Source organism: Mesoplodon bidens (genome assembly GCF_964165515.1).
Source record: "Mesoplodon bidens genome assembly, chromosome: 6".
Classification (NCBI taxonomy): Eukaryota; Metazoa; Chordata; class Mammalia; order Artiodactyla; family Ziphiidae; genus Mesoplodon; species Mesoplodon bidens.
In genome coordinates, this window is record NC_138162.1 from 34,844,497 (window position 1) to 34,870,757 (window position 26,261).

At 42.0% G+C, this 26,261-nt stretch overlaps 1 protein-coding gene across 3 annotated transcripts in view; it reads left to right on the forward strand.

The window, feature by feature from the left end:
• The window catches only part of PALM2AKAP2 (PALM2 and AKAP2 fusion), a 624,976-nt gene that overhangs the window by 64,647 nt on the left and 534,068 nt on the right, over nucleotides 1-26,261 (forward strand). For 2 of the 3 annotated variants that reach the window (XM_081237132.1, XM_081237131.1), the window contains exon 4: nucleotides 18,220-18,276. The exons of the other annotated variant lie outside the window; for it this stretch is intronic. The gene's annotated coding sequence lies outside the window, so the exon portion shown is untranslated. The remainder of the gene's footprint in view (nucleotides 1-18,219; nucleotides 18,277-26,261) is intronic. 3 annotated transcript variants of the gene reach the window in all.

Sequence of the window (26,261 nt, forward strand, 5' to 3'; positions counted from 1 at the left end):
ATATTGATCATTGGAAGGGTAGAATTTGAATATGGCCCACTTGTTCCAAAATCCACACTTTCGTGTGCTATGCTGCTTCCTTGGCATTTTTCTATTGGGTTTTAGAGCAGTTTTCTATAATTCTTGACTTACTATACTCTTTCTGTTTGTTTGTTTTAATTGAGGTATAATTCACATTACATAAAATTCTCCTTTTTAAGGTGTACAATTATTACAGGATTTTAATCTCAAATTTCTTTATGGAAAGAATTATATTTATTTTAGTATTTCCAGTTCCTGGTAAAGTACTTAACACTCAATATAAGACATTCAGTAAATGTTTCCTGAATTAAGAAAATAAGTGTTTACCATATGTTCTCTGCTGGTATTTTTCAAATTCAGTGTGCATACAAATCCCCCAGGGAGACTGTTAAAATGCAGATTCTGATTTGGAAGTGGAATCTGAGATCTAAACTTCCAACAAGCTTTTTACATGATGCCTATGCTGCTGATCTGAGGACCACACTTTGTTCTATTTGTTTGTTTTATATTTTTTTATTTTTTATTTTTTAATGTTTTTATTGGAGTGTAATTGCTTTACAATGGTGTTAGTTTCTGCTTTATAACGAAGTGAATCAGTTATACATATACATATATCCCCGTATCTCTTCCCTCTTGGGTCTCCCTCCCTCCCACCCTTCCTATCCCACCCCTCTAGCTGGTCACACAGCACCGAGCTGATCTCCCTGTGCTATGCGACTGCTTCCCACTAGCTATCTATTTTACGTTTGGTAGTGTATATATGTCCATATATACACTACCACTCTCTCACTTTGTCCGAGCTTACGCTTCCCCCTCCCTGTGTCCTCAAGTCCATTCTCTAGTAGGTCTGCGTCTTTATTCCTGTCTTGCCCCTAGGTTCTTTTTTTTTAGATTCCATATATATGTGTTAGCATATGATATTTGTTTTTCTCTTTCTGACTTACTTCACTCTGTATGACAGACTCTAGGTCCATCCACCCCACTACAAATAACTCAATTTTGTTTCTTTTTATGGCTGAGTAATATTCCATTGTATATATGTGCCACATCTTCTTTATCCATTCATCTGCTGATGGACACTTAGGTTGCTTCCATGTCCTGGCTACTGTAAATAGAGCTGCAATGAACATTTTGGTACATGACTCTTTTTGAATTATGGTTTTCTCAGGCTATATGCCCAGTAGTGGTATTGCTGGGTCATATGGTAATTCTATTTTTAGTTTTTTAAGGAAGCTCCATACTGTTCTCCATAGTGGCTGTATCAGTTTACATTCCCACCAACAGAGCAAGAGGGTACCCTTTTCTCCACACCCTCTCCAGCATTTATTGTTTCTAGATTTTTTGATGATGGCCATTCTGACCGGTGTGAGATGATATCACATTGTAGTTTCGATTTGCATTTCTCTAATGATTAATGATGTTGAGCATTCTTTCAGGTGTTTGTTGGCAATCTGTATATCTTCTTTGGAGAAATGTCTATTTAGGTCTTCTGCCCATTTTTGGATTGGGTTGTTTGTTTGTTTTTTTTTTTTTTTTTTTTTTTTTTTTTTTTCTTTTTGCGGTATGTGGGCCTCTCACTGCTGTGGCCTCTCCCGTTGCGGAGCACAGGCTCTAGACGCGCAGGCCCAGCGGCCATGGCTCACGGGCCCAGCCGCTCCGCGGCATGTGGGATCCTCCCAGACCGGGGCACGAACCCGTATCCCCTGCATCGGCAGGCGGACTCTCAACCACTGCGCCACCAGGGAGGCCCTGTTTTTTTGATATTGAGCTACATGAGCTGCTTCTGTATTTTGGAGATTAATCCTTTGTCAGTTGCTTCATTTGCAACTATTTTCTCCCATTCTGAGGGTTGTCTTTTCGTCTTGTTTATGGTTTCCTTTACTGTGCAAAAGCTTTTAAGTTTCATTAGGTCCCATTTGTTTGTTTTTGTTTTTATTTCCATTTCTCTAAGAGGTGTGTCAAAAAGGATCTTGCTGTGATTAATGTCATAAAGTGTTCTGCCTATGTTTTCCTCTAAGAGTCTGATAGTGTCTGGCCTTACATTTAGGTCTTTAATCCATTTTGAGCTTATTTTTGTGTATGATGTTAGGGAGTGTTCCAATTTCATTCTTTTACATGTAGCTGTCCAGTTTTCCCAGCACCACTTATTGAAGAGGCTGTCTTTTCTCCATTGTATATTCTTGCCTCCTTTATCAAAGATAAGGTGACCATATGTGCGTGGGTTTATCTCTGGGCTTTCTATCCTGTTCCATTGATCTATATTTCTGTTTTTGTGCCAGTACCATACTCTCTTGATTACTGTAGCTTTGTAGTGTAGTCTGAAGTCTGGGAGCCTGATTCCTCCAGATCCGTTTTTCATTCTCAAGATTGCTTTGGCTATTCGGGGTCTTTTGTGTTTCCATACAAATTGTGAAATTTTTTGTTCTAGTTCTGTGAAAAATGCCCGTGGTAGTTTGATAGGGATTGCATTGAATCTGTAGATTGCTTTGGGTAGTAGAGTCATTTTCACAATGTTGATTCTTCCAATCCAAGAACATGGTATGTCTCTCCATCTATTTGTATCATCTTTAATTTCTTTCATTAGTGTCTTATAATTTTCTGCATACAGGTCTTTTGTCTCCTTAGGTAGGTTTATTCCTAGATATTTTATTCTTTTTGTTGCAGTGGTAAATGGGAGTGTTTTCTTAATTTCCCTTTCAGATTTTTCATCATTAGTGTATAGGAATGCAAGATATTTCTGTGCATTAATTTTGTATCCTGCTACTTTATCAAATTCACTGATTAGCTCTAGTAGTTTTGTGATAGCATCTTTAGGATTCTCTATGTATAGTATCATCTGCAAACAGTGACAGCTTTACTTCTTCTTTTCTGATTTGGATTCCTTTTATTTCTTTTTCTTCTCTGATTGCTGTGGCTAAAACTTCCAAAACTATGTTGAATAATAGTGGTGAGAGTGGGCAGCCTTGTCTTGTTCCTGATCTTAGTGGAAATGGTTTCAGTTTTTCACCATTGAGGAAGACGTTGGCTGTGGGTTTGTCGTATATGGCCTTTATTATGTTGAGGTAAGTTCCCTCTATGCCTACTTTCTGGAGGGTTTTTATCATAAATGGGTGTTGAATTTTGTCGAAAGCTTTCTCTGCATCATATGATTTTTCTCCTTCAATTTGTTAATCTGGTGTATCACATTGATTGATTTGCATATATTGAAGAATCCTTGCATTCCTGGGATAAACCCCACTTGTTCATGGTGTATGATCCTTTTAATGTGCTGTTGGATTCTGTTGGCTAATATTTTGTTGAGGATTTTTGCATCTATGTTCATCAGTGTTATTGGTCTGTAGTTTTCTTTTCTTGTGACCTCTTTGTCTGGTTTTGGTATCAGGGTGATGATGGCCTCATAGAATGAGTTTGGGAGTGTTCCTCCCTCTGCTATATTTTGGAAGAGTTTGAGGATAGGTGTTAGCTCTTCTCTAAAATGTTTGGTAGAATTCGCCTGTGAAGCCATCTGGTCCTGGGCTTTTGTTTGTTGGAAGATTTTAAATCACAGTTTCAATTTCATTCCTTGTGATTGGTCTGTTCATATTTTCTATTTCTTCCTGGTTCAGTCTCGGAAGGCTGTACGTTTCTCAGAATTTGTCAATTTCTTCCAGGTTAGGACCACAGTTTGAATTGCAACACTCTAAGGTTCCTCCTCTCTAGAGTAAAGGTAGTTCTCCTGAACATACGCAAGGGGGCGCAATGGGCAAACATTTCTACTGCTATTTATAACAAAGTAGTGAATGAATTCCCGTGACATGCTTTTTGGCAGCTGTTTTGCTAATTATTATTTATTTCATGCAACAGGCACAGTAGATATCTCAGTATACTAAAAATAGACTTCCCTTTAAGCCATGTTTTGAAGAATTTGCCACGATTATGCTCATAGAAACTGGAAACCCTCACAATCTGTTATTAGAAGTGTCAAATAAGAATAGCACTAAAAAATTATTAGATATGAGAGAATTGAAAGATGTGAAAATGATCATAATAGTGATAATAAAAGTAATAATGATAGTATCAGTCATTTATCGATACCTATTAAGTGTGTAGTATTGTACTAGCTGTCTCACATGAATGGTTTCATTTAATCCTCACAACCACCCCATGAAATAGGTAATATTGCCCTCATTTTACAGGTAAGAAAATCGATGCTTAGAGAAATTAAATAAAATGCCCAAGTTCTGGAAGTCATAATTGGAAGGGTAGAATTTGAACATGCTCCATCTTTTTCTTTTTTTTTATTTTGAATTTTATTTTTTTTTTGAATTTTATTTTATTTATTTTTTTACACAGCAGGTTCTTATTAGTTATCTATTTTATACACATCAGTGTATACATGTCAATCCCCCCAATCTCCCAATTCATCACCCCACCCCCACCACCCTACCCCCCAGCCACTTTCCCCACTTGATGTCCATACGTTTGTTCTCTACGTCTGTGTCTCTCTTTCTGCCCTGAACATGCTCCATCTTTTTCCAAAGTTCACACTCCTGTGTGCTGTGCTGCTTCCTCAGAATTTTCTTTTCTTTTTTTGTGGGGGGGGGATTTTCTTTTGGTGTTTAGAGCAGTGATCTATGATTCTTGATTTGCCATACGCTTTTAAAAAATTGAGATATGATTCATATGGCATAAAGTTCACCCTTCTAAAGCACACAGTTCACTAGTTTTTAGTATAATAAATACAAGGTTGTGCAACTATTGTCATATCTAATTCCAGAATATTTTTGTCACCCCCTAAGAGAAATCCATACTCATTAGCAGTCTGTCCTCATTTTCCCCTTCCACAGCCCCTGAAAACCACTAATTTACCTTCTATCCCTATGAATTTGTCTATTCCAGGCATTTCACATAAATGTAATCATGCAAGTCGTGGCCTTTTGTGTCTGGCTTTTTTCACAGAGCATAATGTTTTCGGAGTTCATCCATATTGTAGCATATATCAGTCCTTCCTTTTTATGTCTGAACAATATTCCAAAGTATAGACATACCACATTTTGTTTATTCATTTATCAATGGATAGACGTTTGGGTTGTTTCCACTTTTTAGCAATTATGAATAATGCTGCTATGAACATTTAGATATACGTTTTTGGACGAACATAAATTTTCAATTCTCTTGGGTAAATACCAGGTGCTGGATTATATGTTAACTCTATGTTCAGCTTCTTGAGGGACTTCTAGATGGTTTTCCACAGTAGCTGCACCATTTTATATTCCCACCAGCAGTTTCCTCCATATAATTGTTGTTGTTGATTTACCATGATCTGGTGATCATGAATTAATTGAAGGGGAGATAATCAAATTCTCAAACATGTTTCAAAATGAAGTGCCCTTTAATTTTTTAAAGTGATGAGTGGGCTTCTGCCTACTGCTGTGGAAAGAACACTGAACTGGGCTTCTTCATCATTACCTATCGTTCTCTATGATTAACTGTGTGACCCATATTATGATCTAGTCCTTCAGACTCTCAGCTGTAGATCTGGGATAATAAAGCCTGCCTTGCTTCCCTGGTGGTACTGGCATGAAGTTAAAACCAAATAGCTAAGGCAGGAGAAAGCACTTTCAGAAATGAAAGAGTTGCCAAAATTAATGAAGTTTAAGCACCAGTGCCCCTCTTTTGCCTTGGCCCTTTCCAAGGCCCCGGTCTCTGGCCACTCTGTAACACTTCTCCTCTAGTGGGGTGGCACTGGAGTGGACAAGGACATGTTGAGTCACAACTAAAGGTAAGTTCAGCTGGGCTCTATGGGACTTGTTTCTAATAAGGTGAATCCTAGGTATCAAGAAAGTCATGGCAGGGCTTCCCTGGTGGCGCGGTGGTTGGGGGTCCGCCTGCCGATGCAGGGGACACGGGTTCATGACCCGGTCCGGGAGGATCCCACGTGCCGCGGAGCGGCTGGGCCTGTGAGCCACGGCTGTGGAGCCTGTGCGTCCGGAGCCTGTGCTCCGCAGCGGGAGAGGCCACAGCAGTGAGGGGCCCGTGTACCGCAAAAAAAAAAAAAAAAAAGAAAGTCATGGCAGTATCTTCGTTTATTCAAAGACAAACTGTATTGCATCTAGTACCGTACTAAGTGCTGGAATAGAATTTTTAAAAAGGGTAGTTGGAATTTTTTTTTATTATGGTACACGGGCCTCTCACTGTTGTGGCCTCTCCCATTGCGGAGCACAGGCTCTGGATGCGCAGGCTCAGCGGCTATGGCTCACGGGCCCAGCCGCTCTGCGGCATGTGGGATCCTCCTGGACCGGGGCACGAACCTGTGTCCCCTGCATCGGCAGACAGACTCTCAACCACTGCGCCACCAGGGAAGCCTGGTAGTTGGAATTTAATATAGCCTTCTGGGGCACCAATCGACAGAGCACACTTATTGATAAAATAAGCAAATATAGAAGAATTACATAACATGACTAATAAGCCTGAAAAAATAGATATATATCACATATATCCAACAAATAGAATATGTACTTTTTTAATATGTGCAACATTATGTTTAAACCTCTGTATACGCTGCATTGTGCTCACCACCAAAAGTATAGTTTCCATCTGTCAGCATTCAGTTGATCCCCTTTACCTGTTTCACCCTCCCCCCTACTCCCCTTCCCCTCTGCTAACCACTACTCTTTCCTCTGTATTTATTTGTTTGTTTTTATTTGGTTTGGTCTATTCATTTATTTAAAACCATTTTTTATATTCTACATATGTGTGAAATCATATGGTATTTGTCTTTCTCCGTCTGACTTATTTTACTTAGCATAATACCCACAAGGTCCATCCATTTTGTTCGAATGGCAAGATTTCATCTTTCTTTTATGGCTGAGTAGTATTCCACACTCATACATTGATGGGCACTTAGGTTGTTTTCATACCTTGGCTATTGTAAATAATGCTTCAGTGAACATAGAGGTGCATGTATCTTTTCAATTAGTGTTTTCGTATTCTTTAGATAAATACCCAGAAGTGAGATAGCTGAATGTTATAGCAGTTCTATTCTTAATTTTTTGAGGAACCTCTTTACTGTTTTCCATAGTGACTGCACTAATTTACATTCCCACCAACAGTGTATGAGGGCTCCCTTTTCTCCACATCGTCTCCAACATTTTTTATATCTTGCCTTTTTGATAATAACCATAGAATATGTACATTTGGATCGTACCTTGTATATTTATTAATATTGGCCATGTTCTAGGCCACAGAAAAAGATCAATTTATTCCAAAGATTATTTTATTCAGTGTCATGCAGACTATGTTCTGTAATTATAATGCAATAAAATTAGAAATCAATAACAATAAAAGAGTTAAAAAACTTTCCTTTTTCTGGAAAACAACAAACAACAAAAACAAATCAAAAACAAAAATAATCCCCCAAATCCTTGGGTTAAAAAGATCATCATATGTCAAAATTCATGAGGCACAAAGTAGTATTTAGAGGGAAAAATTATAGTTTGAAACAAATTTATCAGAAAGCAGGACCATTGGAAGGAAAATAAACAAAGCATTCAACAACAATAGTTTGAAGAAGACAACTGAGCAAACTCTACTCATGGGGTTCTGATTTATATGTACACAGGATGCTGAGTGAGCCCAGTGGAGGTGCATCTAACCTGCAGGGATCACATGTGAGCTGTTTGATGGAGTATAAGGAATCAGATTAAGATATCTGGGAAAAGCAAAGAGCAAGTGCACTGAGGTGAGAAGCAGCCAGTGGTTGTGCCCCACTGCAGGGAATGGTTCCTATGGAGAGGAGGTCAGAGAGAAGGCAAGGGTTATGTCAGACCATGAAAGCTTTGTTGTGAAATAAAAGGAAGGCATAACACATTTTTTTTAATAAAAGGATGATGATTTCAAATAAGAGTTTGAGCTCCAGGGTCAGATGTTGCTGAGTTTGAATCTCACTTATGCAAACTGTGGGGTTCTAGCTGTATGCTCATGGGCCAGCCATTTAACCTCTGCAAGCCTCAATGTCCTCACCTTTAAGTAATAATAATAGTAATAATAATAATAATAATAATAATAGCTACCTGATAAGGGTATTGGTGTATAAAGCACTTAGCACAGTGCCTGGCATAGACTTAGGATTTATCTGTTGTTCTAGTGTAATTGTTCATAGCACACCCTTTCATGATCAAAAGTGTCTCTGTTCGGCTGATAAATTATATGGTCACATCAAGTTGGCACTCAGTATGTCACCTCTATGTGTGCGTGTGAGGGCTTTAGAAAGATCATCCTGGATGCACATTGGAGCCTGGGTTTGAAGGACACTAGACTAAAGACAAAGGAGTCACTTAGGAGGGACCTGAACCAGGCAGGTGAGGACAGACTGGAGAGTTCCAGCAGAGAGGTGTATTTTTTAAAAAGGACGCAGCTTTTACACAACTGGTGACTACTAAGATGCTTCTAGGCTTCATTAATATTCCTCACTTAGAGCACCAAGTGGGTGGTGACAGGGAATTCACCCCAGTGGGTCCAACAGAAGGAAGCACATATTCGGGATGCAGGCATCTGGGATGGTGAATTTTGGACGCGGCAACTTTAAAGACGTCTGGGGGATTGCAGCATGGAGGGGATCATTACAGAGTCAGAAAGCAGAATCTGAAGTTCAGGGAGAGGCCAGGTCTGGAGATGGAAATATGGGTCTTACCTGTATGTGTGAGCAAACGAGATCACTCCGGGAGAGAAGTGAAAAGTGAGACGAGATGAGGGCTGAAGAGCAAGCCCCGAGGAACAGTGCCAGGTAGGCGTCCATGAAGGATGCTGTTGCCCGGGAGCTTGGGAAAGCCAGGAGAAAAAAGAGTCAGAGCAGACAAAGAGGGCAGAGTCTCAAAATGCAGTGAGCTGTCAGTGGCATCAGTTCTATGGAGAAGTTGGATAGGAGGAGGGCACAGAAATGCCATTGGGTTCTGCCTGTGACGTCATGGCTGCTTTGGGAAGAAAGTTTCCGAGGAGTGGTGGGGTGGAAGCCGATTGCAGAAAGTTTAGTTTGAATGGCAGCTCAGGAGGAATGAAGAGTTAAGTTGTATTTATAACATTTCTCAGGCTCGTAGATTCAAGTCAAATCCATAATTCTGATCATTAAAAGAATCCCTTAGTTCTGGTATAACTCCTGTGGCTGACGAATGAGCATCCCTAGTTGTTGCTCATTGTGCGCTGATATCGTGCCGGACACCCTGGCCACAGTGTCTGGTGTGATAATCCCAGCGAGGGGATGAGGAAGGTGTCCCTTGACAAATGCAGAAACTGAAGTTCAGAGGCTCTACGTGACCTGCTCAATGTCACACAACTACCCAGTCCCAGAACTGCAAATCACACTCATCTCTGATCCACTCCAAGTCCAGTTTGTTCCTCTGAACCTCAACTCCAACCTCAGAACCTTCCCTCTTTTTTTAAACTGTCTGAAAAAGAAATTCAAAAACCCCGACTACATAGTAACCACTTTTAACAATAAAAATGCAGGCTTCCCTGGTGGCGCGGTGGTTGAGAGTCCGCCTGCCGATGCAGGGGACACGGGTTCGTGCCCCGGTCTGGGAAGATCCCACATGCCGCGGAGCAGCTGGGCCCGTGAGCTATGGCTGTTGAGCCTGTGCGTCCGGAGCCTGTGCTCCGCAACGGGAGAGGCCACAACAGTGAGAGGCCCATGTAACGCAAAAAATAAATAAATAAATAAATAAATAAAATGCAGAAAGTTCTCATAGCTGCCGATGGAACCAATCACTTGTTCGTCACGGTATAACCTGGGGACCTCAGAAATGTGAAAAGCATTAAAAAAAAAATCACTGTGCTTTCTTGTGCTGAAAGGGAACAGTGGAAAATGACCTGTCTTTCCTACCTGAGCACCCCCGCTTTAGGGGAAACAAGGAAACTTTGTGTATCTTTCAGTCCCAGAAAAGAGGGGGCCTTGTCTGTGAGTAAAATAGCAAGTTTCATCTTAACCTTCAAGAATGATGTCTTTTCATGTTTTCATGGGGTACCTGAAGCCCTGCCAACCTCATGAGTGAGAAACCAGACCCACTCACCCTGGCCTGTCCACACCAGTCCCCACCACATCGGAGGCTCTTTCTGAGGCTCTTGCAGGGGTGTGAGTGCACCCTTGTCCTTGGGGAGCCATTCATATGTTATTCTCTACAGCACATGCATGTTCTTTACAGCCTTTTCTATGTATGGAACACTTCATAATATGGTCCCAAAGGCATGCTTAAAAAATGTAAAGAAAAGTAAGACTAATATTTTCAAGAGAAGAAAAAATCTTTTTTTAAAAATAGATCTTTATTGGAGTATAATTGCTTCACAATACTGTGTTATTTTCTGTTGTACAACAATGTGAATCAGCCGTATGCATACATATATCCCCATATCCCCTCCCTCTTGCATCTCCCTCCCACCTTTCCTATCCCACCCCTCTAGGTTGTTGCGAAGCCCCGAACTGATCTCCCTGTGCTACACGGCTGCTTCCCACTAGCCATCCATTTTACATTTGGTAGTGTATATATGTCCATGCCACTCTCTCACTTTGCCCCAGCTTCCCCTTCCCCCACCTGTGTCTTCAAATCTATTCTCTATGTCTACGTCTTTATTCCTGCCTTTGCCATTAGGTTCATCAATACCATTTTTTTTTTTTAGATTCCATATAAATATATATGCATTAGCGTACGGCATTTGTTCTTCTCTTTCTGACTTATTTCACTCTGTATGACAGTGTCTACGTCTATCCACCTCACTACAAGTAACTCAATTTTATTTCTTTTTATAGCTGAGTATATATGTATATACACATATATTCCATTGTATATATGTGCCACATCTTTATCCATTCATCTGTCAATGGACGTTTAGGTTGCTTCCATGTCCTGGCTATTGTAAATAGTGCTGCAATGAACATTGTGGTACATGACTCTTTTTGAATTATGGTTTTCTCAGGGTATATGACCAGTAGTGGGATTGCTGGGTCATATGTTAGTCTATTTTTAGTTTTTTAAGGAACCTCCATACTGTTCATAGTGGCTGTATCAATTTACATTCACATCAGCAGTGCAGGAGGGTTTCCTTTTCACCATACCCTTTCCAGCATTTACTGTTTCTAGATTTTTTGATAATGGCCATTCTGTGAAGTGATACCTCACTGTAGTTTTGATTTGCATTTCTCTAATAATTAGGGATGTTGAGCAGCTTTTCATGTGCCTCTTGGCCATCTGTATGTCTTCTTTAGTGAAATATCTATTTAGGTCTTCCACCCATTTTTTAATTGGATAGTTTGTTTTTTGGATATTGAGATCCATGAACTGTATATTTTGGAGATTAATCCTTTGTCCGTTGTTTCATCTGCAAAGATTTTCTCCTGTTCTGAGGGTTTTTTGTCTTGTTTATGGTTTCCTTTGCTGTGCAAAAGCTTTTAAGTTTAATTAGCTCCCATTTGTTTATTTTTGTTTTTATTTTCATTACTCTAGTAGGAGGTAGGTCAAAAAAGATCTTGCTGTGGTTTATGTCAAAGAGTGTTTTTCCTATGTTTTCCTCCAAGAGTTTTATAGTGTCTGGTCTTACATTTAGGTCTTTAATCCATTTGAAGTTTATTTTTGTGTATGGTGTTAGGGAGGGTTCTAATTTCATTCTTTTATGTGTAGCTGTCCAGTTTTCTCAGCACCACTTACTGAAGAGGCTGTCTTTTCTGCATTGTATGTTCTTGCCTCCTTTGCCAAATTAGGTGACCATGTGTGCATGGGTTTATCTTTGGGCTTTCTATCCTGTACCATTGATCTATATTTCTGTTGTGCCAGTACCACATTGTCTTGATTACTGTAGCTTTGTGGTGTAGTTTGAAGTTGGGGAACCTGATTCCTCCAGCTCCATTTTTCTTTCCCAATATTGCTTGGGCTATTTGGGGTCTTTTGTGTTTCCATACGAACTGTAAAACTTCTTGTTCTAATTCTGTGAAGAATGCCATTGGTAGTTTGACAGGGATTGCATTGAATCTGTAGGTTGCTTTGGGTAGTATAGGCATTTTCACAATGTTGATTCTTCCAATCCAAGAACATGGTACATCTCTCCATCTGTTTATGTCATCTTTGATTTCTTTCATCAGTGTTCTATAGTTTTCTGAGTACAAGTCTTTCACCTCCTTAGGCAGGTTTATTCCTAGGTATTTTATTCTTTTTGTTGCAGTGGTAAATGGGATTGATTCCTTAATTTTTCTTTCCGATTTTTCATTGTTAGTGTATAGGAATGCCAGAAATTTCTGTGCATTAATTTTGTATCCTGCAACCTTACCAAATTCATTGATTAATTCTAGTAGTTTTCTGGTGGCATCTTTAGGATTTTCTATGTATAGCATCATGTCATCTGCAAACAGTGACAGATTTACTTCTTCTTTTCCAATTTGTATTCCTTTTATTTCTTTTTCTTCTCTGATTGCCGTGGCTAGGACTTCCAAAACTATGTTGAATAATAGTGGTGAGAGTGGGCAACCTTTTCTTCTTCCTGATCTTAGTGGAAATGCTTTCAGTTTTTCACCATTGAGTATAATGCTTGCTGTGGGTTTGTCGTATATGGCCTTTATTATGTTGAGGTAGTTTCCCTCTATGCCCATTTTCTGGAGACTTTTTATCATAAGTGGGTGTTGAATTTTGTCAAAAGCTTTTTCTGCACCCATTGAGATGATTATATGGTTTTTATTCTTAATTTGTTAATATGGTGTATCACATTGATTGATTTGCATATATTGAAGAATCCTTGCATCCCTGAGATAAATCCCACTTGATCATGGTGTATGATCCTTTTAATGTGTTGTTGGATTCTGTTTGCTAGTATTTTGTTCAGGATTTTTGCATCTATGTTCATCAGTGATATTGGTCTATAATTTTCTTTTTCTGTGATATCTTTGTCTGGTTTTGGTATCAGGGTGATGGTGGCTTCATAGAATGAATTTGGGAGTGTTCCTCACTCTGCAATTTTTTGGAAGAGTTTGAGAAGGATAAGTGTTAGCTCTTCTCTAAATGTTTGATAGAATTCGCCTGTGCATCCATCTGGTCCTGGACTTTTGTTTGTTGGAAGATTTAAATTACAGTTTCAGTTTCATTACTTGTGATATGTCTGTTTATATTTTCTAACTCTTCCTGGTTCAGTCTTGGGAAATTGTACCATTCCAAGAATTTATCCATTTCTTCGTGGTTGTCCATTTTATTGGCATATAGTTGTTTGTAGTAGTCTCTTATAATCCTTTGTGTTTCTGCAGTATCAGTTGTGATTTCTCGTTTTTCATTTGTAATTTTATTGATTTGCGTCCTCTCCCTTTTCTTCTTGATGAATCTGGCTAAGTGTTTATCAATTTTGTTTATCTTCTCAAAGTTAGTTTTATTGTTTTTTGCTATTGTTTGCTTCATTTCTTTTTCATTTATTTCCAATGTGATCTTTATGATTTCTTTCCTTCTACTAACTTTGGGTTTTGTTTGTTCTTCTTTCTCTAGTTGCTTTAGGTGTAGGGTTAGATTGTTTACTTGAGATCTTTCTTGTTTCTTGAGGTGAGATTGAATTGCTATAAAATTCCCTCTTAGAACTGCTTCCCCTGTGTCCTGTGGGTTTTGGGTCATCGTGTTTTTATTGTCATTTGTTTCTATGTATTTTTGATTTCTTCAGTGATCTCTTGGTTATTTAGTAGTGCACTGTTTAGGCTCCATGTATTTGTGTTTTTTACAGTTTTTTTCCTGTAATTGATTTCCAGTCTCATAGCGTTGTGGTCAGAAAAGATGCTTGATACAATTTCAATTTTCTTAAATTTTCCGAGGCTTGATTTGTGACCCAAGATGTGATCTATCCTGGAGAATGTTCCATGTGCACTTGAGAAGAAAGTGTATTCTGCCACTTTCGACTGGAATGTTCTATAAATATCAATTAAATCTATCTGGTCTGTTGTGTCATTTAAAGCTTGTGTTTCCTTATTTATTTTCTGTTTGGATGATCCATCCATTGATGTAAGTGGGGTGTTAAGTCCCCTACCATTATTGTGTTACTGTTGATTTCCCCTTTCATGGTTGTTTACATTTGCCTTATGTATTGAGGTGCTCCTATGCTGGGTGCATAAACATTTATAATTGTTATATCTTCTCCTTGGGTTGATCCCTTGATCGTATGTAGTGTTCTTCCTTATCGCTTATAACAGTCTTTATTTTAAAGTGTATTTTGTCTGGTAGGAGTATTTCTACTCCAGCTTTTCTTTTTTTAAAAAAAATTCGTTTATTTTATTTATTTTATTATTTTTGGCTACCTTGGGTCTTTGCTGCTGCGTGTGGGCTTTCTCTAGTTGTCATGAGTAGGGGCTACTCTTCGTTGCGGTGCGTGGGCTTCTCATTGCAGTGGCATCTCTTGTTGTGGAGCACGGGCTCTAGGCACACGGGCTTCAGTAATTGTAGCACGTGGGCTCAGTAGTTGTGGCGCACAGGCTTAGTTGCTCCATGGCATGTGGGATCTTCCCGGACCAGGGCATGAACCTGTGTCCCCTGCAGTGGCAGGCGGATTCTTAACCACTGCACCACCAGGGAAGCCCTCCAGCTTTCTTTTGATTTCCATTTGCATGGAATATCTTTATATATCCCTTCACTTTCAGTCTGTATGTGTCCCTAGGTCTGAAGTGGGTCTCTTGTAAACAACATATATATGGGTCTTGTTTTTGTATCCATTCAGCCAGTCTGTGTCTTTTCGTTGGGGCATTTAATCCATTTACAGTCAAGGTTATTATCGGTATATATGTTCCTACTACCATTTTCTTAATTGTTTTGGGTTTGTTTTTGTGGGTCTTTTTCTTCTCTTGTGTTTCCTGCCTAGAGAAGTTTCTTTAGCATTTGTTGTAAAGCTGGTTTGGTGGTGCTGAATTCTCTTAGCTTTTGCTGAAAGCTGAAAAGCTTTTGATTTCTCCATCAAATTTGAATGAAATCCTTGCTGCACAGACTAATCTTGGTTGTACATTTTTCTCTTTATCACTTTAAGTATATCCTGCCACTCCCTTCTGGCCTGCAGAGTTTCTGCTGAAAAATCAGCTGATAACCTTATGGGGATTCCTTTGTATGTTATTTTTTGTTTTTCCCTTGCTGCTTTTAATATTTTTTCTTTGAATTTAACTTTTGTTAGTTTGATTAATATGTGTCTTGGTGTGTTTCTCCTAGGGTTTATCTTGTATGGGACTCTCTGTGCTTCCTGGACTTGGGGGACTCTTTCCTTTCCCATGTTAAGGAAGTTTTCCACTATAATCTCTTCAAATATTTTCTCAGACCATTTCTTTTTCTCTTCTTCTTCTGGGACCCCTATAAGTCAAATGTTGGTGTGTTTAGTGTTGTCCCAGAGGTCTCTGGGATTGTCTTCAATTCTTTTCATTCTTTTTCCTTTATTCTGCTCCTTGGCAGTTATTCCACCATTTTTTTTCCAGCTCACTTATCCGTTCTTCTGCCTCAGTTATTCTGTTATTGATTCCTTCTAGTGTATTTTTCATTTCAGTTATTGTGTTGTTCGTCTCTGTTTGTTTGTTCTTTATTTCTTGTAGATCTTTGTTAAACATTTCTTGTATCTTCTCAATCTGTGCTTCCGTTCTATTTCCGAGATTCTGGATCATCTCTACTGTCATTACTATGTATTCTTTTTCAGGTAGATTGCCTATTTCCTCTTCATTTATTTGGTGTTTTAGGTTTTTACCTTGCTTCTTCACCTGTGACATATGTTTTTGCTGTCTCTTTTTTTTTTTTTTTTTAATGAGTGGGATTGTGTTCCTTTCTTACTGGTTGTTTGGCCTGAGGCTTCCAACACTGGAGTTTGTAGATGAGGACCTCCAGGAGATCTCACTCTGATGAATATTCCCTGGGCTCTGAGGTTTTCTGTCAATCCAGTGGTTCAGACTCGGAGCTCCAACCACAGGAGCTTCGGCCTGACCCCTGGCTCATGGACCAAGATTCAGCAGGCCAAGCAGGGGGGTCAAAAAAAAAAAAAAGAAGGAGGACAATAACAAAGTAAAAAAATAAAATAAGACTAGGAAACTAACATGTTAGAAAGAATATAAAAATAAAAATATAGATGCAACAACAACTGGAAGGTAAAACCGAACCACAACAGTAAAAAAGAGGAGAAAAGAAAAAGAAAAAAGAAAAAGGTGGAAAAGGCCTTGGCTGTGGAGGGTGGGGCCTAAGCAGGGGTGGGGTTTGGGTGGTGGGCGGGGAAAAGGGCTGGAAAAGGCCCTGTGGGGTGTGGGGTGTGGGGCTTAGGCTAAATGGAACAGAAGGAGCCCAGGTATGCCTCCCACCTCTGGTCTCAAAGGGCGGGGGAACCCACCTGGGAGCCCAGAAGGCTTCCTGTGCTGGAGTGATCAGAGCCAATGCTCTCCGCCCCTCTCCTACTCCTCCAGTCCTGGAGGTCCCCTCCTGCCTGCCTCTCCTGCTCTCCCCTGGCCTCCCTCCTATGCCTGCAGGACCAGTGTGGTCCCCAGGGTGGGGGTGGGGGCTTGGAGGGTGGGGGACCCGGCCTAGGAGCCCAGTAGGCTTCCCAGGCTGAGTGGGCAGGGCAAACCCCCTCTGCTCCTTGTCCTGCTCCTTCCGTCTTGGAAGGCGCCTCCCACCTGCCTCTCCTGTTCTCTCCCAGCCTCCCACCTATGCCCCCAGGACCAACGTGACCCGGAGGGGGCCTCTGAGGGCGTAGGAGCCAGCCAAGAGCTGGGTAGACTTCCCCGGCCGATTGGGCGGGGGAAATGCTGGGTGTGCTCCCCCCTGATCTGAGCCCCCAAGGGTCCCTGCAGGCGTGGGAACCCCTCCGCCCTTTCAGCCACCCCTCAGGGGAGCCGATACTGTCCTGCCTCCACTTCTCCTCCCCACTCTTTCCCCACAAGTCCTACAAGTTTGCTTGGGCGTTCCTCCCATCTCCTTGGGCATAGAGGTCCCCCACCAGCATCCGGCAGGTGCCCTAGTTGTGGGGAGACATGAACTCTGTGTCTTCCCACACCACCATCTTGACTCTGCCCCACTCCCAGAAAAAAAATTTGCATAAAGCAATGGATAAATAAAATGGGTAATACATTTAATGGCATACTTGACAGTTAGAAGAGTGGGTGAGACCTGTTTGAATCTGGATGAAGCTCAAAAATACATGATTTTGTGAAAATAAAACATTGCAAAATTACATGCACAGTGTGATATTTATCTACATGTAAAAATAATAAACAATCTATAGATTTTCAGTGGATATAGTCATATGTAAAATTACATATTAAGGATATTATACCAATCTTATAGTTGTGGTTACTTTGGTGCCAGGAAGGTGGTGGGTGTTGAAGGAATGGGGATTAGTGGATGATGAGGAGGGCTTCAGCTTGATCTATAACAGCTGTTCAAAAGTGTGGTCCGAGGATCCATAAAAATCCCCATGACCCTTTCAGGAGTTCTTCGGAGTCAAACTATTTTCATAATAACATGAAGATGTCATTTGCTTATTTCATGGTGTTGACATTTGCACTGATGGTGTGAAACTAATGGTGTGTAGACCTATGGGGTCCTTAGCAGGAATCAGAGAGTCATCATTATATCCCGGGCTGCCACTCATTTGAAGTGAAAAAATAAACCTGCCAGTTTCACTTAAGATTGACCCGAGGAAGTGGTAAAAAAATTATTAATTTTATTAGATCTTGGCCTCTGGGTTCATTTAAAAAATATTCTAAGTGCTGAAGTATATATGAAGTATCTTTGCTGCATTCACGATATGATGGTTGTCTTGAGTAAAAGCACTTGTGTGTTTGAGTTGAGAGTGCAATTAATCGGTTATTTTTCACGGAACACCATTTTTGTTTGCAAGAATGACTGACAGACAAACTGTGCCTATTCAGACTAGGGTATTTGGCAGATATTTTCCTGAAAATGAACAAAACGAGCCAGTTACTTCAAGGAAAACAAGTGACAGTTATTTGTTTCCCATGATAAAAGTACAAGTTTTCAAGCAAAAATTAGAATTTTGGAAAACTTGTTTCTGCCACCATGAGCTTGACAGCTTCTCGACACTTAAAAAGTTTTCTGATGAGATTGGTAGTCAGCAAACAGGATGTAAAATTTTTTTAAATTTTATATTGGGGTATAGTTGATTTTCAATGTTGTGTTAGTTTCAGTTGTACAGCAAAGTGATTCAGTTATGCATATACATATATCTATTCTTTTTCAGGTTGTTTTCCCATATAGGTTATTGCAGAATATTGAGTAGAGTCACCTGTGCTATACAGTAAGTCCTTGTTGATTATCTGTTTTATGTATAGTAGTGTGTATATGTCAATACCAACCTCCTAATTTATCCCTCCTCCCACCCCACCATTCCCCTTTGGTAACCGTAAGTTTGTTTTCTCTGTCTGTAAATCTGTTTCTCATTTGCAAATAAGTTCATTTATATCTTTTTTTTTAGATTCTACATATAAATGATATACGATATTTGTCTTTCTCTTTCTGACTTACTTCACTTAGTATGATAATCTCTAGGTCCATTCATGTTGCTGCAAATGGCATTATTTCATTTTTTATGGTTGAGTAATATTCCTTTGTATATGTACCACATCTTCTTTATCCTTTCATCTGTCAATAGACACTTAGGTTGCTTCCATGTCTTGGCTATTGTAAATAGTGCTGCAGTGAACATTGGGGTGCATGTATCTTTTCAAATTATGGAACAAACAGGATTGTATGATATTGTGTAATAAAACAAGCCAAACTTTGGAAGATCTGCATAAGCCAGTGAACCAATATTTTGCAAAAGACCAATGCATTTTGTTACAAAATCATTTTATTCGTTTTTCTGCATTTTCAACTCTAAAAAAACTATTTGCTGTAAGGTGTTTATCTTAAAATAAACCTAGATTACTAGAACTAAAGTTATTTAGGCGGTGGGACAGCAATTCACAACATATATAGCTTATAGCCCCAAAGAACTTGTACTTACCTTTCTGTCCCAATTATGTTATACTTCATCTTCCTTTTCCCCCAGCTTTCTCCTTTCCCGTTTCCCTCTGTTTTCCCCATGCCCCCAAGTCAAAATGACAAATGAAGCCAAGAGTTGTTGATGTTGCCCGTGTGGGTGTGTGTGTTTGTGATGGATTGGAGGGTATCAAATAATTGCTGGTTTTGTTTATTTTCAATATGTTTCCATTAATACAGTCCCTTTCCTCTGTCTTGCTATTAAGAGAGAAACTTGGAAGTCAGAGAAAAGACATTTGAGCGTGGATCCTTTGTCCCAAATGTCTTAGTTAGAGGCATTTGGAGGTAATATATGGAGATCTTTTGAAATAAGGAAGAAAAGAGGCAAATATATCTCTAGAGTAATAAGACCAAGGTTATTGTTTCTCAAGGAGTGGGGCCAGCATCAAAGTAGTGGGAGAACATACATCCTTCATATTGCCTGGCTGGGAGTCCTGAGAAGGCTAATGAATTCTTGTGGTCCCAAGTCATGTTAGTTAGACTTCTGGTATTTTAGGGAGAAACTGGTCCCAGCATGCAGGTATAATCGAAGCATCCATGATCCCCTGCCTCCTCCTAACTCAGAACTGAAGCCCACCGCCCCACGAGGGGAGTCAGCAGAAGCATGAGCTTGAGTTCATCCCCGTGAGCTTATCGTGATTGTCATTTGGGCCCAAGCTCAACAAAGTCAACCTTCTGGGCAGGACCCATGTCTGAAGCAGCATCTCCAGCCACTTCTCAGGGACCTATTTTGTCACCCTTGTGGTGTTAATATCTGCCACAATTGATGTCTATTGAACACTTACTGTGCACCTGAGTGTGAATCATTTTATTTACTTCTACAACATTGCTCTGAGGTTATCATCCTGTGGCCAGGGATTGGCTGGCTTCCTGCCGTTGGGCACACAGCTAAACTCGATTTCCCAAACTCCTTGGCAGTTAAGCCTGGTGGTAGGACTGAGTTTTGGGCAAAGACTTGCTAGTGAAGGTCTCGTGTGTTACTTCCCGGCCTGGCCTGCATACCACTCACACATCTCTGACCCTCCGTGTTCTTTTCTCCTCTATCTTGTGAAGACAAGCACGGTGATGTTGGGATATAAACTGAAAGACACTGGCTTTTGAATCACATCTTGGAGGTCAACCACTGCTCGGTAACACCTGGTTTGGACTTCAAGAGAAAAATAAACTTTTATTGTGTTAAGCCAGTGAGATTTTTGGGGTTTACATACAGCAGCTTGTGTTCCTCACACGAATACTCATCCCCATTTTGGACGTGAAAAAACTGAGCCTTGGAACATTGTGTTTGTCCACAGTCTCACAACTAGCAAGCAGATCTGTATAAGCTTGAATTATGTATGTTTATTTCTTTGGGAGTGAAGTGGCAAGAATCTCAGTCAGGTAGTAGTTGGAAGTATGTATGTGTGTGCGAGAGGGTCGGGTACAGTTCCACCAGTGTTTTGGGCTGTGTGATTCCCAAGATCCCTCTTGATCTCAAGCAAGAATGAGAAACGTGAGTTTTAGGACCATCCTGTTACCTAGTCAAGGGATTGAGGGCTCCACCATGTACTTCTGCTTCTAAGCATTGCTGAGCAAGAAGCAGTGACCCCCGAAGTGACTGAAACTTCACCCCCAGTGTGGCTGCTGCCATGTGGCTGACTGACAAGATCCCAGCCCTTATCTGGGCTGCAGAGGGCCTGGCCACGATGATGCCGACCTACGGGGGAATGTAACTCTGTAAGATGTCAGCTTTCCCAGGGATATCAGTTTCGGGAGGCTGGCAAGATGTGGAGGGAAAACAATCTCAGGCTGGCTTCCCTTGCTCAGGGCGATACCTCCCCTCCCCCATCATGTGGAATTTCCACTGGAGCAGGCAGAAAACAAGCCACCCTCCACCGCTCCACTTCTCAGCCAACAGTACCAAGGCCGGCTGACCTTCTTCCTCATAACTGCATCCCCAGGGAATTGCCTGTTGATGAAGCCCATGCAGTGGTGGGGTTCATGTCTGTCTCCCAAGCACACACCCATCCTGCTACTGTTTGTGAATTCAGGAACTAACTGTTAGAGTGTTGGTGCTCAAACAGAGCAGTTATTTGGGCTGATACCCCCATTTGAGGGTTTTCTTAGTTTTCTGACTGAGGCCAGAGAGAAATGACTTGATGGAGGTTGTATAACTTTTATTTTTTTGAGGTCATATAACTTACTGGTGGCATATTTGAGCCCCTGCTAGATCCTCAGCATTACCTCGTATTGTGTTGCCAAGGAAACAGACTCCGAGACTTTAAGGCTTTGGTGCAAGAAATTTATTGGATAACGCGAGCACACGGGTAAGGGAGTGAAAGAGGCAGGACTGGGCAGAAGGACTTGAACTGTAATTTAGTTGCAGCAGAGACACCAGTTGATCCCACGGGGAGCAGTGAAACTGAGGTGGCCCTTCAGAGATGTTCCAAATTGAGGCAAGAGGGCTGAGAGTTTGTACTCCCTGCCTGGACCAGTCGTGGCATGCTGGCTGCTCCCAGGGAGGGGTCATGACCTCAGGTGAGGCAGCTCCCTTTGACAGAGGGCAGTTTCCAGGGAAGGGCTGTGTCATGAGCTGGGGGAATGAGTGTCCCAGTCCTGGGTCCCACAGGGGATCTGGATGGAAGACCACAGCACTTGCTATACTCGTTTACATGGACAATAATGCTGAGGTTTAAGATGACAGAAATTGAAGTTTAGGAAAAAGGTGTCACCGAGGTCACATAGCTACTAAGTGAATTAGAAAAATTTAGGTCTCTGGTTTCAGACTTTCAGCTTGAAAGCTCAAAGTAGCTGAAAGGCGCGACAGAGGACAGACAAGGTTGATCTTGAGACTGGGAGACTTCCAGTGCAGGGAAGTGGCCCTAGTGGGATGCCTGGCCAGGGCGGGTTGACCCCTGAAGCGTGTGCTGGATGGGGAGAGAAAACTTGGTGGGGCCAGGGCCAGAGGAGGGGAAGAACTTGGCAACAGAGGCAAAGGATAGGAGGAGAAAGCTTGGTGCTGGATTCCAGAAAGCCTGGGCTCCCAGGAAGAGCTAAGGAAGTCCTGTAAACACTGAATTCCCATTTCCCTGCTGTTTTTTTATTTTTTTAACATCTTTATTGGAGTATAATTTCTTTACAATGGTGAGTTAGTTTCTGCTTTATAACAAAGTGAATCAGTTATACATATACATATGTTCCCATATCTCTTCCCTCTTGCGTCTCCCTCCCTCCCACCCTCCCTACCCCACCCCTCTAGGTGGACACAAAGCACCGAGCTGATCTCCCTGTGCTATGTGGCTGCTTCCCACTAGCTATCTATTTTACGTTTGGTAGTGTATATATGTCAGTGCCACTCTCTCACTTCGTCCCAGCTTACCCTTCCCCCTCCCCGTGTCGGTGCCTTGGGAGCAGCAGTGGGTGAGGTGGAGAGGAGGGGCCACCCTAATAGTTCCGAGGCCTGAAGGAGGGCACCTCCTCCCCAACCAGCAGACCCTCATCCCCCTCCCCCCTCCCCTGGGATGTAAATGCCTTGGGTGATTGGTAATATATGAGCAGGTGGTCCTAACACCTGGGAGGCATATATTCTACCAGGAAAAATTGTGAAAGTCTTTGAAATGGGCCTAAAAGACCACTAGGTGTCTTGTCTAACGCATCCCTTCCTGATTAGCTGCACCTTTCGTTGCCTTTGAGCTGTTTTGTAACTCTGTCAGTGGTGGAAAACTGATAGTAATGCAAATGACTCTTGCCCATAGAAATGCAAATGAATTTTGTCCAGTGGAGATGCAGTTGGTTATCTCAGGGTGGATATTGACTAGTTTTGCATTTATTTATAAATTCCTTTCCGCATTCCGGATTGCCTTGTTAATTAATGTATGTTCTTGAATGCTCCTTTGACCTGGTTGTAACACCTTACTGGTTCTCTTATCAAAGAGTTAAATAAATCTTTGACACGTGCTCATTTAAAAAAAAGGAAAAATAAATCCAGGTCCCCTTTCTCTCAACTGAGTTGCCCTAAAACCAGGGAACGTTAAGCTATACTCTGCAGAGCCCTCTTAGAGCCCACAGGAAGGGGGCTACACTGAGAGGACTGAAGGGACTCAGCACCCTCATGCCAATCAGAGAAGTTCTGCTTTGGTCTACTTTTGTCCCCCCAACCCAGACACATGGCCGGGGGTGGGGGGACATCCACATAAGATTTCATTGGAACCAAGATGTTATGGGTTGAATTCCTCCCCCCACCCCGTACCCCTCCCCGACCCCAGCCAAAGATGTTTAAGTCCTAATACCCAGTACCTGTGAGTGTGACCTTATTTGGAAATAGCGTTTTTGCAGATGGTCAAGTTGGGATGATGTCATTAGGGTGGGCCTTAAGCCAGTATGACTGTGTTTTTATAAAAAAGGGGTGGGGGCTTCCCTGATGGCGCAGTGGTTGAGAGTACGCCTGCCGATGCAGGGGACGCGGGTTCGTGCCCCGGTCCAGGAAGATCCCACGTGCCGCAACGGGAGAGGCCACAACAGTGAGAGGCCCGCTTACCGCAAAAAAAAAAAAAAAAAGGGGGGGAATATGCACACACACACAGGGGGAACGCCATGTGAAAAAGAAGGCAGAGATCGGGATGATGCACCTATAAACCAAGGAATGTCAGGTATTTCCAGCAAACCACCAGGAGGGTGAGAGGAGCAGAAGATGTCCTCCCTCACAGCCCTCAGAGTGAACCAGCCCTGCTGCCACCTTGATCTTGGACTTCTAGCCTCCAGAAATGTGAGGCAATAAGTTTCCGTTGTTTGAGCCAGTCAGTTTGTGGAACTTTGTTATGGCAGCCCTAGGAAACAAATACACCAGGCTTCCACAGCTGCATGTGGTGTAAACCACTAGATTTTGGCTCGCTAACCCTCTCTTCACCATGAGAAGTGGAATTAGGACTGCAGAGTGTTACAAGGCTTCAGGTACCTTAAATACAGCCACTATTCAAGTGGGGAGGCATCCCATCTTTTTGGTTGTAAATCTTCTCCAGGACAATATAAAATCCAAAATAGCACGCCCAGCTGCAATTTGACATTATGTAATTACAGTTCTCCTGTTTGTTGTAGGCAAAAGCAGAGACCCTCCCAGTGTCTGAACAAAAGGAACAGACTGTTGCCTGAATGGCACCCAGTTACTTCATCCTCAGTTTCCCAATCAGAACCGTCATTGGTTGCACCTAATTAAGCTGTCTTCCCAGCCTCCTGGCATCCGACAGGTTCCCATTGTAATTACTAAGGTTTCAAAGCAGGGCTGGCTTTCCTGCGCCTCTGCACGCTCTCCTGGCAGGCAGGGGTGGTTTGGACTGTGATGAGATCTTGGCTTTTCCCGCAGCATATACTGGAATAAACACTGATTGATTTTGAACATTATTTTAGCAAAACCTTGGTTTATCCAATTTTTCAGCAAGAATTTGACTACCAAAGAGAACACACCCAGGGCTTGAAGGGGGAGTGACCCATATGCCTTGCAAGGGGGTCTCTGGCAGTTCTCTAGGTTGCTGGGGGCAGTTGGTGATGGGGCAAGTGGGTAGTGAACCTGGGGAATCAGCCTCATGGTTCTCTTAGGCTGAAGTCGTCTGCTGGTCAATTCTCCTCTCTGCTTCGTGATCCACTTGGTGCCTATCAGAAGCCCTTGCCTTGCCTGCATTCCCCAAATTGATTAAGCATTTTCCTCTGATGGAGATCTGATCAGGTGTTTTCCTGCAAAGGTTCAAGTCAATGCCCCAAGCCGGTTGATGGGGAGGGCGACAGAGGTGAAACAGGAATAGAGAATGATGATTCTACTTTGCATCTTCCTTGCTTATTACAATGAACTTGGCACAGCTTCCCTACGATGGTCAGACCTCATTTCCCACGCTCCCTCTCTTTTTCCCTCCCATAGTCTTCTCTTTAGGTTTAGAGTTTTCCACTTCATCTACACCGTCCCCATAGGAAAAACTCACACAGTCCCATCTTGTGTCCTGTGAATCTGACACCTTGGTCTTTAGCTGGAAGTTAATGAAAACTCCTCTGGGTGCCCCAGGGTGTGTCTTGTGTGAGTTCTTTCACTGAGTCCTTTTGTCACTTCTAATGTTCTGCCCACGAACTTCTCTCCTGCCTTCAGAGGCATCTCCTGGTCCCTTGCGACTTCATAAAGTGGTTTGTCACCTCTGCCGTGTCTGTGAGTGTCCACAGTGACATCCACAGCAAGCAGTCAGTCTCCTAAGGCTGCCAGAGCTGCCAACTCTCCATATATACCTTGCGTTGTCACTGCACTGCCTGGTGTCATCAATTCTGGGCACGACTCAAGAGGAGGATTCTTCCCCAATATGTGCCATGCTTTGCCTGTGGTCTCATTTTCAGTTCAGGTTTACACTACAAAGCAAATACGTGCTGGGCTGGCTCAGCCCCAAGCCCACCCCAAGGCCAGTGCCAGCACACAGGGGACAGGCTAGTGACGTCTTCTTGTTGGGGTCTGGAGCCTTGTCTGTGGAGTCCTGTGACCGCAGGGATAAGATGAACTGAAATGACAGAGAGCCCTGGCTCCATTGTGGACCTGTCTCTATCACGTGGCTGCTCTTCTCATGACAAAAGTGATCATATACAAGGTGTTTGCTTTTCCTGGCACAAAGCACAAGCTATTCTTTGAGCCCTTCTGATATTGCAGACTTAATGGTGCCTGTTGCCTTGTGGCTGCTTGTAAATGTTTATCCAGAAACTCGCAAGGCCAAATATGTCTCATCAGTTGTGTTCTCAGAGCAGAAACTTCCATGGTGTTTCTCCTGTTAACTAAGAAGCTTCCAGAACAGATAGGCCTATCTCTAAGTGAATCGAGCAGAAGCAGTAGGTTAGACTGGCAAAGCCAAAATCACAATTCAAGAAGCCATCCAACAGGAACTCGTGAGTTTTGGGGGGAGCTGGAGAGCTACTCTGAATGAGATTTTCTCCTGTGCTAAAAATCATTCCTTTAGCAAAGTTAACTAATGAAACCTAATCACTGTAATAAAATACACAAGCAAAGAAACAAACAAAACATCATTCCTGACCTACTGTACAGCACGGGGAACTCTACTCAATATTCTGTAATAACCTACATGGGAAAAGAATCTGAAAAAGAATGGATATATTGGGCTTCCCTGGTGGCGCAGTGGTTGAGAGTCCGCCTGCCGATGCAGGGGACATGGGTTCGTGCCCCGGTCCGGGAAGATCCCACAGGCCGCGGAGCGGCTGGGCCCGTGAGCCATGGCCGCTGAGCCTGCG